The following is a 14,192-nucleotide window of genomic DNA, read 5'->3' on the forward strand; positions in this document are numbered from 1 at the left end:
CATCTTCCACTGGATCAGGTTGCTCAGAGCCTGTCCAACCCAGCCTTGAATGTTTCCAGGGATGTGGACCTCCACTGCCTCTCTGGGCAACCCGTCCCAGTCTTTCACCACCCTCATTGCAATCCGTCAGCCCTGGCAGGACAGGCGGCGGGAACGCTTGCCTTCCCAGCGCCGGGCCCTGCCCCTCCAGGAGGCACCCACCGCTCGCCTATGGCGCCCACCACCAGCCCCTTCCTCCCGCCATCCCCCCGGCTCCGCACCGGCCCAAGGAGACACGTTGGCCATCCTTGCTCTAACGTCTGGAAAGGCAGAGCCCTCACGAAACCGAGCAGCCAGACAAAACCAGTCTGAGGTGAATCCTAAGCAGAAAAACAAATTGCTGAGTAAATAAGAGCCTGAGGGAGTAAACAAGTGCTGCTAAGTGACGTAGATTTGTACAGATACTGCACACCCTCCTACAAAATAAGATGAAACCTGGTATAGTGTAAGGGGTTATATTTAGCTGTAATAATCGCAGCGAGAGGGCTACACACCAATGAAAGCCTGATTTTCTTCAAAGAAAAAAAACTAAGTGCAAATGCAAACCAAGATTAAAATAATTTATTTAAATGTAGATTTCTGGCTTGCTGATTTAAATTACCTTGATTTAAAGCAAATGCATCCTTTTTGTCAGAAATCATTTGCCACTACGTTGCTCCAGTTTTTGTTCAGTATAGCTTCCTTGAATTAGATGGATTAGATGGACTGATGTAGAAGTGAATTGGGCTTATTGGATCGTAACACAAATCAGAGATTTATTTTGACAGAACTAACTAGGTGGTATTCTACAGAGAAATCGGCTATCAGAACACTAACGGGTTACAACCTTTCTGTAGGGAAAAAAATCATTCGATATGAAATGGCAGAGAGGAGTTTGCTATCAAGTCAGACGGAGATCCTGTGTGTCTCCATTGCAGGGTTTCTAGCACACATTTTTGTGAATTGGGCTCTTGTTTAAATCCTGTACATTTGTATTCTACCCACGCATTTTCTAATAGGACCACTGGTACAGTTTGCAAATGCAGATGACGCTAGGACCATGTGTTTACACACAAGTGTTTTCACGGTACTCAGAGAAGAAAAAAGTATCGTTAATATGGTCATTCACACACTGTTTTCCCAAGTCACAGTCCTAGCTCTCAGGCAGGGACTGCCTGTCTACAAGTCAGATGGGCCCATGCACCTTCTACTCCTAGTCTAACCAAGTATTCTTCATCACTATAGTTACTGGCAGCCCTGTTATACTGTACATGTTATCATCTTACTTTCATTTTAAATACAAGTTTCCCTCCCTCCCCCCCCCCCCAATATTTCTACTACTAGCATATTACAACTAGAATGAAACTCCAGCCTGTTACATCCACATCTGCATTTCTTCCTCAGGGTTTAACCCTGCCCTTAGATGAGCGGGCCGGGAAAGCGATTGAGCTCATCAGCCGCCATTCTGTAGCAAGGAGGCATCACACCCCTTCTTAGCCACAGAGAAACCCATAGCAGCTAATTGCTTCATTAAGGCTGCCTAGATTTTAGACAGACAGCTGATCTCATGGATGTTATTCTCGGTAAGAGCTCCTTCTCTTTTTCTAGGTATCACAGCTTTTGGCATCTTCTCCTTCAGAGAGCTCCCTGATCTCAAGGAAACTGCAATGACGGAGCGATCGTAGCGGCCAAGTGCTTTGTTCTGCTTTGGTCAGAGGCAGAAGTTACAATTTTTCCATCAGTTAAAGATTCCCTAAGCACATATCCTTGATTCTTGAAAGCCGCCTCTTCAAGGGAAGAGGTATTATGCATCCTTAGGATGCTAACAAAGTTGAAGGACTCATACATATTGAAGTCACAGTTCAGAAGAGACTCCTTTATAGGAGCACTGTAGTAGGTAGTATAAGCCCACTAATTCACAGAGAAATCCCCATAGGAGTAAGCTTTCTCGCACACTTTAATAGGCCTTCAGCATTTCACCTGTATGTGCTCCAGAAACAGGATTAAACGGGTAGAAGAAGCATTGCAGCCTGAAAACGGAAGCTTGCATTTAATAAGAAAGAGCCTTTAAATTCTGCTAAAAACAATTACTGTGGAAATGAGGAAGATGTGAGCGCAACGCGCACACCACATTTTTCCTTTGCTTTCACACAAAACCATTAGGAAAAAAAGCAGAAAAGACAAGTGAAATTTTGCAGCGTATGTGCTATGTAGAGGAAATTAATTTCACTAATCAGCACTTGTGGCAGAAATCCTTTGCACTCAAAGGGAAGGCTGTTCAGATAAACGGCTACTAAATTTCTCCCACAGACCCACTGACATCACCAACTTCTTTCGAATGGCAGAACCACCAGTGCAGAAACACATTTCCAGCACAGTCAAACACCATTATTTTGAACATTTAGAGACTGGTAAAAACAAATAAAAAAACAACCTCCCCCTATTTCTCAGCTGACATCTCAGAGAAATATCAGAAAGGCAGAACTGGGTAAATACTGAAAACCAAAACACAGCACCTGGTGAGGATTCACAACCACATTCCCTCCTGCAGAACTGGGATCCCTTTTACTGGTTTTAATGTGAACAGACATTCCTTTCTGCATTAATCTGAACTAAAAGCACATCCGCATGTTTTTAATGCAGGAACGTCCAGGCTGAATGGAAAGTATCCAAGATGTGTTTCCAGAGATGTACATCACAAAAAAATGGTTGCACAAGTGCCCTGAAAACTTCTTTGACAGGGAAATAATCTCATTGCAAAGCAGAGTAACATTTCTATGAAGTTTTTTTGTACACTCATAGAATCATTTAGGTTGGAAACGACCTTTATGATCACTGAGTCCAACCGTTAACCTAGCACTACCAAGTCCAAGTCCACCACTAAACCATGTCCCTAAACGCCACACCTGCATGTCTTTTAAATACCTCCAGGGATGGTGAGACAACCACTTCCCTGGGCAACCTGCTCCAGTGCTTGACAACTCTTTCGGTGAAGAATTTTTTCTTGAAATCCAGTCTAAACCTCCCTTGGCACAACTTGAGGCCGTTTCCTCTCGTCCTGTCAGCATCTGATGGCTCCAACACCAGCACGTGGAATACAAGGTATACGGAGTAATGAACTGAATTCAGCTGATAACACACATCTGTTCACCAGTGGAAGTAAATGACACCTTTTTTTCTTTTCCCTGCAAGAGAAGCGCAGAAGGCAGCCTTACCAAAGAGGTCCCAGCGTCCTGAGAAGTTGTTCAAGCAAAGAAAAACTGTCTCCTACGCAATGTCAATAACAAAAGAAAAAAACTTTGTGGGGAAAGAGAAAAATCCATCAGTTTCGGGTTACAGAAAACCGCTTTCATCTTACAAAGGAAAATAGCAATAACAAAAACCCCACAGCTCATGAGAGTTCTTGTTCTTGTTTTTCCCCCTAGCTGTCTCCAGCCTTCAGATTGTAAAGCTGGCAAGATTTGAAGAAGTTAAAGGCTTCATCTCCGCACAGATCAGTATGTGTCTTGTTTACAGAAAAAAAACCCAGAGGACTTTCAGGAAAGAAGGGCAGGTTTCACTTGTGCAGCCTACTTTCACCATGGCAGGACAGATGGCACCAGCCCCTCAGAGCCTGCCCCTCTTGTGCCCTAGACCCTTCACTGAGAGGTCTCAAAACTAATTTAATCTAAAGATGCTGCAGGGTGATGGCCCACTTCAAGGGGTTTGGCATTCGATGAGCACTGGTGCTCAGGCGAGCTGAAGGAGGAAACCTCGGGTAGGGTCCCCGTGCTGGGCTCAGTCCTCTCCCTGTGTTTAGCAAAGGTCACACATGCTTGTTAGGGATCCCTGCCCTGGCACCATCCCCTAGGTACTGTGCTCCTCCACCACCCTGGGCTCAAGGAAGTCCTCACTGGACCTGTAAAAGCCATTTTAAACCTGGAAGATGGGCTCAGAGCCAGCATTTGCACCTTTCCCCTGCACAGTGCTCAGGGCTCAGAGCACTGTTGTTCCGCAGCCCATCCAGTGTGATGCATGCTCCACAGGTCAGCGGTCCTCTGGCCTTCAAGGGCGGTTTGTACACTGTGGCAGGCCTTTCGGAGGGCTAAGAGCTTTGCAATCAGGTAACATCCAAGCTAGCAGCAAGACTCCGTTTCCCATTATCACCCAGCTAGTCAAATTCAGAGATTCTTAGCTCAGTAATCTGAAGGGCCAAATTCTCCCCTCGTAAGACCAAGGCAGAGCGTCACTGCTATCAAAGTGTGCTGGGGACGGGACAAGCACCACAAGTACAGTGCCCAGCTTGTACCAGAGTCCAGCAGCGCCCAGGGCAGGCAGCACTGCTCAGCGCTGGACTGGCCACGCACAGACAGATAGCATGCTTTGGTGACCTGGTGCATTAGAAAGCACAGGTGGCATGTGTGCTGTGCCATGGTAAGTCAGGATTGATAAATAAAGCTAAAAAAAAAATCTTCTGAACTCAGAAATACAGAGGGGGAAACATGGGAAATCAACTGAAGTAAGGTAACTACAAAAGCCACGCACACTGTTTGGCAAGCGTAACTTCATCCATATAACTGTGTGCGTATTTGATTTTTTTTTTCTCAGAGCACCAGGGCTTCTTGCCAAAAACAAAGTTGCCTTAATAATCTGGGATTAATCTTCTGCAGTTACGCTCACCACAAACTGCTGTACGGGACCCACTCGATCGCCGCACGCTGTTGTTGTGGGACATCACTGCCTGTGTAACCACCACGCAGCAGAGCCCCGAGTGCTCATGTGGTTCATGCAGGAGAGCGAGCGGGTCTCTGCCCCACAGCATGCAAGCTGGCACTCACAGTTGCCCTCACCACCTCCAGCCCCCTCAGCTAGTTCCTGCAAGCTCTTCCCTTGCAGCAGAGGTGGTTCATCCACTCGTAAAGGAGAACCCGATCTCCCACAGTTTCTGCCCCAGTGTGTGAAGACAGAGCAGCAAATACGTTGGTTCTCCTCAAAGAAGAAAAACGGCTGTGCCAGCCCTCCCTGCCGCGGAGTCACTGCCCTCGGCAGCAGCAGGCTGCAAAGAAAAATCACTCTGATGTTTTGTTTAACATTCGCACCAGCTATTTCAGCACATGGGTGGCTCAAACTCTGTCGACAGCTGTACTGTGCTCTAAGTTACTGTTCGTGCTGGTCGCTTCATAGGCTTCTGCTGGCTCAGAAGGGGCTGAGAGCCCTGGTCCTGTTTTCACAGGCAGCTTAGGCTGACAGAGCACAGCAGCTCTGCAGGGGGAGTGTGACTGTGGCTGAGATGGCTTCATCCAGACCACCCTCACTGTGGCCCCAGGATAGAGAGCAGGGAAAACACAGCACCACGTGCCGCAGCACTGGCTGCCGCACCAGGCGAGCGATCAGGTCGACCACTGAAACGCAGCACCTGGTAGTACATGCTAGGCCTTATTTTCCCTTTTTTTGCGCTATCACACGGAAGAAATTTTAATGCAGCGACGGGCAAGCTGAAAATTGAGGTCCCCATTGAAAAGGGACCTGCCTGACCTCAGAGTGCTGCTGCATGGTATGCCAGGGTGCAGGTTTAGTGCACGGTCCCTGCCCTGTTCTCCTGGTTGGAGGGCTGCTGGACCCCTGCCTCTCCCGGCAGGCAGGGCACCTGCGCTCCCTGCTCCGGGTGTTCACAGTGCCAGGGTGCAGCTGAGGACAGCCGGGTCCCTGGAAAGCCTGCCTAATCAGGCATTTTGCTATTTGGCACAAGCGACTGCTTCATGGGGAAGATGATTTTCCATATGTTCTTATCCAGACAGGACAGTATTGCTCTGTGTTACCTGGGCAGCAGAGCCTGCCCTTGCATTCGCTGGGGAAAAAAGTGTAAGGCTCTGAGTCGGCCTCAGAGCGGGCCATGCGGAGGCGAGGTCTGAGGACTTCGGTCCTAGAGGTTTTGCAGAGGTCCACGGAAGTTCAAGCTGTCCTAATCATAAAACCACAGTGACAACGAGAAACTGGCACAGTGCAAACATAAGCAAGTAAATGTTTAAGCACATGTATCAACATGATGATGTGCAGACATGACAATGCATGTGTAAAATTAATGAATTAAGGTATGAAACAATATGACAAGTAGCTCTTTAGGTCTGCATTCTACATGAGGTCTGCCGGGCATCTGTCCTTCCAACTTGAGGAATTTGTCAATATGACTAAGGGCTGACAACCTGTAAGTGGGTTTTTGCACCTCAGAATGTTGTTTTGATTTTAGTAATCCACAGCTGATTCACATGGTGCTTGGTTTCTAAGATGCAGGCTTGCAAAAATCCCAAGAACTACTTCCATATGGCCGATCAGAGGGAGGGACAAATCTCACCCTGGTACATTTACCCCTCAGTGTCCCTGTGGAATCTTGTTCAACACGCAACGCAGCAAAGAAAATAAACAAAATAAACTTGCTTTTCTTTGCCATCTTTGTGAGCTGCATCAACTTACTGGACTATCAGACAAGACCAAGAACCAGGATCAGCAGCAGGATCTGGTGGGATGAGGGCAGAGACAAGGGACAGGTCCTTGCTGGCAAAAACTGGGATTAAATCAGCTCTGACTGTCTGTCTCTGTGTGTGTGTGTGCATAACTTCACCCAATCCACTGTGTTTGGACCTCTGCTGTCTTTGAGGCAAATCACACCCGGCGCCCACTAAGAGCATGTAAACGAGGAGTTAATTAGAATCAGTGAGCATGCTGCTATCTCGCAGCCCAGCTTCCTACCTGTGATTTCCCCATATGGACAAGCACAGTGTCTGTAAGTGTGGCACAGATTTGTATATACAATGCAACACTGATTTCAATGGGAGTCACGCCCGAAGAGCAGAATTACGGCCTCTGTTAAAAGCAGAGCTGAAAGCGCTACCTGTAATCAGCGCTGCTAGGCATTGTTATCCCCTGCTTTGGTTGTGGTTAGGCTTCATTTTAAAGGCTCTGCTGGGATGAAATTTTATACATCAGACATGGCTTAGACTGATCTATTAAAAAAATCCACAAAAAAAACCCCAGAAAAGAAATACCTAATTCTAAGACTAACAATAAGAAATTAAGAAGCTTTTCTCCCTTGTGCTGAGCTGATGCCTGTCTATCCTCACTGGGCTTTGGCTTGTTCCTGCATTGGAACAAGAAATTCAACAGTCAGAAGAGCACCGTCAGAGCCCCTGCTTTTTCCAATCCTTTGAAAAAATACACTCATATGTGTGTTAAAAAGCATTAGCTGGTTTCAGTTTACATGTGCTCAGTAGAAGGATCGGTACAGAAAGCCTCCAAAAGCTCCATCTGCAGCAAGGCTGTGCTGCCAGCCTGCGGACTGGCCACTCCTCATGTTGGAGTAGTTTTCTTGCCAAACAGATTTTTTTGGCAGATTTCTTACTGAGAGAGAGCTATTTATCTGTCCTTGCTGATGCATCCGCAGACGTAGCTCACTGCAGCGTGCTCACAAATCAGATGGCAACACGGGAAGTGCAAATTCAGGGCTTTTCAGGAAGCAAAGCTCAGAAGGACTCAATTCCAGAAACCTGCCAGGTTGACATTTGATGGTGGGAGGGGGAGTTCAGGAGAAAACAAACAAAAGCAAAAGCCCCCAAGACCTAAAACAAGAACCAAACCTGAAAACACTTGAAACTCAAACCTAAATGTGGTGTCCAGCTTTGGTTTGTTTCTTTTCCCTTTGAACCTGAAAAAAAAGTGATTTTCTGTAAGTGCGAGCCATGGGACTTCCCCCTTTACACGGCTATCACACTTTTTGATGGAAACCCTCGGAGCTCTGGGGCACAGGTACCCGTTCCTTGGTTGTGCCTTCCTGCAGCAGCACCGTCCACTCGCTGTGAGGCTCAGCTGAGCCCGTCTGTTGAATCCAGCCCCTCTGCCAGTGTATCTCTCCTTCCACTTGCGGCACTGGGAGAGGGCGAAGCCTGAGGGGAGGACAGAGATCTAAACGTGCTGGTGAAAAGCCACGAGAAGAGACAGAGCAACCCCGCAGCACAGGCGCTGTGTTCGGCCTCTTCAGCAGGTGTGCTGCCCACGCCCGTATGCACACAGGTTCCCTCCCTGGCATCCCACAGCCACAGGTTTTCAGAAGTTTGCAGTGTTCAGAAGAAGGCTGCACCATGGTGAGGACCTTTATAAGGTTGCAAGCACCACCAGCAACCCCGGGATCGCCTTTGGAAATAAGCCTGAAGCAAGCATGCCTGGAAGAGCTCTCCTGAGCACTCAGCCCTGTCCCTGCTACCCTGGGGTAAGGTGGCGCGCTGGGGATGGACGCTGGGCATCGCCAGCCCTGTTGGGTGAGTGTGGCTTTGCAGTGGGCTCACAGAGGGGTGCAGGCTCTGACTCGCTGCCCCCACACCCTGGTAAGACACTTTCCAGCATCGGCACCCTGCTGTCACTGCCGTGGAGCTTCTCCCATCCAGCAGCCGTGACCCTGCACGCCTCTGGGCACTGGCCACACCATTCTGGTCTCTCTCCGCACAGCGGGCTCTCCTCCCAGCCTGGCCCTTGCTGCCCTGTCCTCTGTCAGCCTTGGCAAGGCTGCCCAGAGCCACCCTGCATGCCCAGTGCAGGGGCCCTGTGCCTCCTTAGCCACCCAGAGGTGCCTCTAAACCAGCTGGGGAGATCTCACCTGTGGTCACCTCCTTCTTTTTCTTGGCTACGCTATGGTGAGGACTTACCATCAATCAATCAATCAGAACTCCCCTTCCTCTGTAATTTCTGAATGGCAGGGGACAAGGTGGGAGCAAAACATCTTACAGCTACTCTCTGCACGTGCTAGCTGGCATTTTGTGCTGCCAGCTTTCATTCTCTTTCCCCTATTCCAGTCCTCGGTGCCATCAGCTCTTCTCGTGCTGTAGCCTGAGCAATCTCTACAGTGACTAGCCCTTCGAATCTCACCGAATCTGATTAGAGCTTGTTTTCTTCCTGGGTAAACAAGATCACCCCTCTGAGGAGCAACCGTTAATAACCACTTTCCACCCTGCTCGCTTCCCTTGAGGCACAGCCTCCTGACTTCTTTAGGTAAATCCTTACAACGCTCACATTAATTCCATGTTTCTCCAGCTTAATGTCTTTGCCTGTAGCACTGTAAGGACTGCCTTTCTGAAGTCCTCTGCCTACGTACTCAATTATCTTATCAAAATAAACCTACTATGATAGCCCGGCATGAGATAGCCTTGGTAAACTCATTTTGCACTATCTCATTTCCCATTTACTGAGGTCAGGCTAGTTGGCTGCTTGGAGATCCCAGCTCACATATCTCTCCACCCTTGGTTTCTTAATGATAGCAACGACCTTTGCTGCGCTCCTCTCCGCTGGCAGAAATTCCTACCACTGGACTGTGTTTTCACATGCCAGTTCCTGAACTCGGGCATTATGTTGCCTCTCGTTTCCCCCTACCACCACCCACACACACAACTGCCCGCTTTTCAGCAAGGAGCGCGATCAGCTCTTCTGGTTTGCTTCCTCCTGGCACGGCACAGCACGCCTACGGGTTTCTCATACCAGCCTCGGTTATGGCTGGACCCATTTCTGTCAGTCCAAGTGTGGCCTCACAGTTTTCGCTATTGCAGCCCAGACAACTTTAGCCACACATGGCTAGGTTACATCAAAGCGTCTGGCACGTCAGGGATATTCAGTGGAAAAGAATGAGAAGGCTCTGGAGACCAAGGGTGGGATAAAGCAACATTTCACTTTCCAAATCCCAGTCCCAGTGCAAGCAGATGACTGAACAGCACGCAAAAAGATCTCACACTCCTCTGCCTCTAACAGCTCCCCAGCTACTCCAGCGTGACAGCTGCTTTGACAGACCGGAGACCAACGCGTTTCCCACCCCCAGCAACCGCCTGCTCTGACACGAAGCCTGACCCTGGAGCTCATGCTCTTGTCTCATCCGTGTCAAACACGGGGATGTCCTGTGCGCCTGCTGCGGAGGGTTTGGGGTGGAGCACAGGGAAGGGGTCTTCCATACAGAACGAAAGCGCAAGTGTTATTTTCTCCTCTGCTCCAGGCAGAAGTGACTGCTTGGAGGGAGTGCAGAGCCACTGTCACTGGGGTGTATGGACCGCAGCAATACTGGGCCTGCAGCAGGGCCAGCATCCTCATGCCCACGCCTCTCTCTCTCCTGGAGTTGTGATTTTCTTAAATTTCAACTGACTTTTGACAACACGTGCTCTGACACATATCACCAATCGAAAGTGTTTGGTTTTTTCCCCTAAACCAGATCCTCTTATAATGCCTTCCAGCTTTGTGCAGCCACATACCTGGCAGATCAGTGACAGACCATCTCCTCCCAGATCTCAAATGCCAAGAGGTTTCACAGTTAGCAGCTTCCTTGGCCTAGCGATTGCTGTCAAGAGCTTGCCCATCTTTTCTGCCAGACCAGGGCCACTGTGGGAACACACCAGAGGGCTAATCACAGCACAGCAGTGTCTTTGGTGGCCTCCTCCAAAGGCTTCGTTCTCCTTCGAGTTTGGGTATGTGCATGGGGTGAGGGCGAAGCCAGAAGAGGGAAGGCCAGCAGTCGATGTCCTTGCAACATCTCCCCACTCCTCCTTCCAGGAGTACTTCTCCATGCATCAAGGCAATGTCACCATTGAATTGCATCACCGAAGTGCGTAAGTACAGAAAGGAAGCAGGCAGATATTTTTAAGCCTTGTGAGACCAATGGATAAAACAGAGCGTTCAGTGGTCTTGTTCATATGTTCCTCTTCTGTCACACACCAGCACTTCCCAATTCTCTGAAATCCAATTCATGAAGAATCAAATGCAGAAGTAACCTTTCAAATGTCGTGTTTTGCTGTCCCTAAGCCCTTTCTCATTAACTCTCATGCCCCTTCGTTCTTTTGGGATATGGCCAAAAGTAGGAGTCACTCCCAGTAACAGCAGTGTTTTAGAGGGAGCTGGTGAAGCAACAGCCAGAAGAGAAAGGCAGGAGAGAAGGCTCAGGTCACAACCCAGCATCAGAGAAATCCCTATGGTGGAAAATAACCACCCAATCAAACATCTCAAAGCCACCACAGGGCTTTTCCTAACCTCTCATACCTAGGATTTTGCCTAGTCTCAGTTTAAGTCATTCAAGCTGAGAACAGTCATCCTTCAGCCTGGCAGCTCCTGGTGCTATAAGCGCTCCCTAATAAGCTAACGGGAACTTCTGAGCACCGTTCCCATCGGCCTGCTTCCCCAGACCTCAGCTAGTGCCTCCAGCTCTTCCTCCCTCAAGTTTAGCTCTGATGTCTGTACACAACCTGTGATTTCCTTAGACAGTTTGAACACACTTGCAACTTGCTGGCAGAAGAAAGAGGAGACCTTACTCCCCAGCCTCATTCCTTTCCCCACCCTTATTTTCACGCTACTTCTAACCTTCTCCTAACTCTATTTTGGCAGGATTGAAGGCCAAACGGGCTTCACGCTGCAGCAGGACGACCCTCAGAGCAGGCAGTGGATGCATGCAGCTGGGAGGAGGGAAAGCTGGAGGGAAAGAGGAGGAGCAGTAGTTTTTGGAGGAGCCCGGTAGCTAATTTGCGTCCGCTGCAGTGTGGAAGCAACATTACCTGTGTGAACCACACGTGCTTGGCCACATCTGCTGTGGCTGCAACACCAGGAGCCTCAGCAGAGCTACGGCTGGGACGGCGAGACGTACTGTGCATTCTGCCCCAGGCAGCTGTTCTTCATATTCCTCGCACCCGACACATCTTCTCTGCAGCACGGACCGTGGTTATGTTCCCCAGACTGTATCTTTTCAAACAGAAAGGAGAAACCCGCTCTCAGAGTGGAAGGCACGTTTAACACTTTAAACATTGCTGCTTCCACAATGCGGGAAGAGCATCACTGTCTCAAAACCTACAGCATGATGAAACCTCCTCCCCTCCCATTGCCCAGCAGCTGGCCACGCTTAGCCCACCACATGCCGCTAGGGCTTATCTCCACCGGCAAGTGCCAAGAACCTCCAAACTTTGCCTGTTGGTAGCTGTAAGGTGACTTGAGAGTGGTTGTAAGGCAGGCTTGATGGGCCCCTGTGTTTGCAGGCACGACAACCCTCTGACGGGGTCCCCCGCTCCCCCTTCCCCGATACGCTCAGAAAGGACACGGGCGCAACTGCCAGCAGCTGAGGGAAATGACATGGCAGAAGGGACAGCGACTCCGTCCCACAGATGCCTTCACCCTGCAGGTGAGGAGCACAGTGCCAGCGCTGGCACACAACCAAAAACGAAAATGTTGCTTGATTTACGTCAAGGAGCGACTGGCCTGCCAGCCCTGGACCCTCAGCTCCACCACCTGAGGCAAACCCCAGGCCCACGGAAGCTGGCCAGGATTGCCTCACCGGTGTCCCCAGGCTCGAAAGCAGGACTTGCAGCCTGCTGGGGAGGTCCCTGCCCCCACGCGCTCCCGTTTTCCAACAAGCCAGCTACAAACCTAATGGAGTGGCAGCAAAGATGCTTTTGCAGTTCCTTTTGCCAGGTGTGGATGTGGGAGAGGTGATCACAGCCCCCGCTCACCCAGGAGGTGTTCCCTGTGTCACCGAACTTGCCGGTAGTCTCAAGTCGGCATTGCAGTGCCTCTCTATGGCAAAGCAATTATCCCGCTCGCCTTCTGCCCTGCAGGAGCATGGTTATTTGAAACAGCTAGACTCAGTGGGGGTTTTTTGTACTTTTTAATTTTTCTTCTTAAAGCTGTGTTTAGGAGGGCTTTCGGAATCATCCTGAGCAGAATGGCAGGTGCCACAATGCACAGATGACACTAGTTTTCCGCTGTTTCCCTCTCACCCTCGGCAGTGAGCCAAACTCTCTCTTGGACAGTTTGTGGAAACAGGCAAGGCTGGACAGAAAGCGGCAGATATTTCTGCAGTGAAGTTTGGTTTCTTGAATAAGAGGTCAAAGTCCAGTATTCCCTGAAACCAAGCTGGTCACCTAGAGGTACCCCCTCTGCTGCCATCTCCAAAACTTGCTTCAGCCATGTTCTTTTGCTGTTCCCCAATTACGCACACGCGTGACCCCACGCCCAGGTAAAACCATCTCTGCAACCGTCTTCGCCCCAGGCCCAGGCTGTGCTTGCGGCCAAGGCTCGTGCCTTCATTTTCAGCTGTGCTTCCCCGGCCAAGACAGAGGCAGGTGAGGGCCCCCCTCTGTCATCACCACGGGAAGTCAGGCAACAAGTGAGAGTCGCTGCCCCACCAGGGTCATCTGGAGAAACCGAGGCAGAAACCATCCTGCCGTGCCCAGGGTGAAGGAATCGCAGAGCCAGCAGCACGTGCCGCCGCCGGGGCCGCAGCCCCCAGCACGCTGCAGCGGCCAGCCTTCCCCTCGCATGTGTAGGCAGGGTCACGCACCGCTGCCTCACCAGCAGTCGCTGCCCGGGCTCCCCGCAGCCAGCCGGCCGGCTCCCCGGCGCGCCTCACGTGGCGGTGGCTGCTTTGAATGCCCCTGTTACAGCCTGTTGCTATCTGCTGGCCAGCGACAGACAGACACGCACCTGGGGACTGAGAACTAGGGTAAGCCCAGAAATATTCCCCACTCAAAAAAATGCCTGCTGTCATTACAGAGAAAAAAACGCTATTAAAAGAAGGAGAGACTGTTAAGCGGTTGGCGCTGGTCCAAAACGAACATGATTGAGGGCCCCAGAAGATCCTTTGGAAAGTCACCTTTGAACCTCGGGGGCAAAGAGAAGATGGACAGGAGAGGTGAAAAATGAGAATTCCAGATGTTCCCTTGCAGTCCTGTTTCGGGGACAGCTGTAGGGTCTAGAGTAGGGGCACTGCTGCGTTTAAGAGGGTGCACCGGGCATTTTTAATGTTCACCTTCCTCCAGCTCTTGGCCTGAAGGCCTCACGTAGTTCTGAGGAAACATCCCACAGGGTCTCAACCAGTATGTAGCTCCAGCGCTGCAATGCAACCCTTCGCAGCCCCTCCGAATAGGAGCCCTCAACCCTGGGCTTATCTAGAAAGGCACAATTTTTTTAGTCAGAAAGAATTACCCTTTTTTTCCAGATGAATACGAAGGAAAATTCTGAGCCTAAGCGAGCGCTAACCACAGTGTCCAACACATGGCAGGGGCATGTCAGCGAGCTGCTCCAAGGTGGTACTTTCCAGAAAGCATATCCTGGCCATAGGTCCACCGCAGCCTAAATTTTCATTAAAAAAAAAAATACAACAAAAACCCCAGAAAGGTGCAACGTGGCGAGAC

Source organism: Opisthocomus hoazin, chromosome 1 (assembly GCF_030867145.1).
Source record: "Opisthocomus hoazin isolate bOpiHoa1 chromosome 1, bOpiHoa1.hap1, whole genome shotgun sequence".
NCBI lineage: Eukaryota > Metazoa > Chordata > Aves > Opisthocomiformes > Opisthocomidae > Opisthocomus > Opisthocomus hoazin.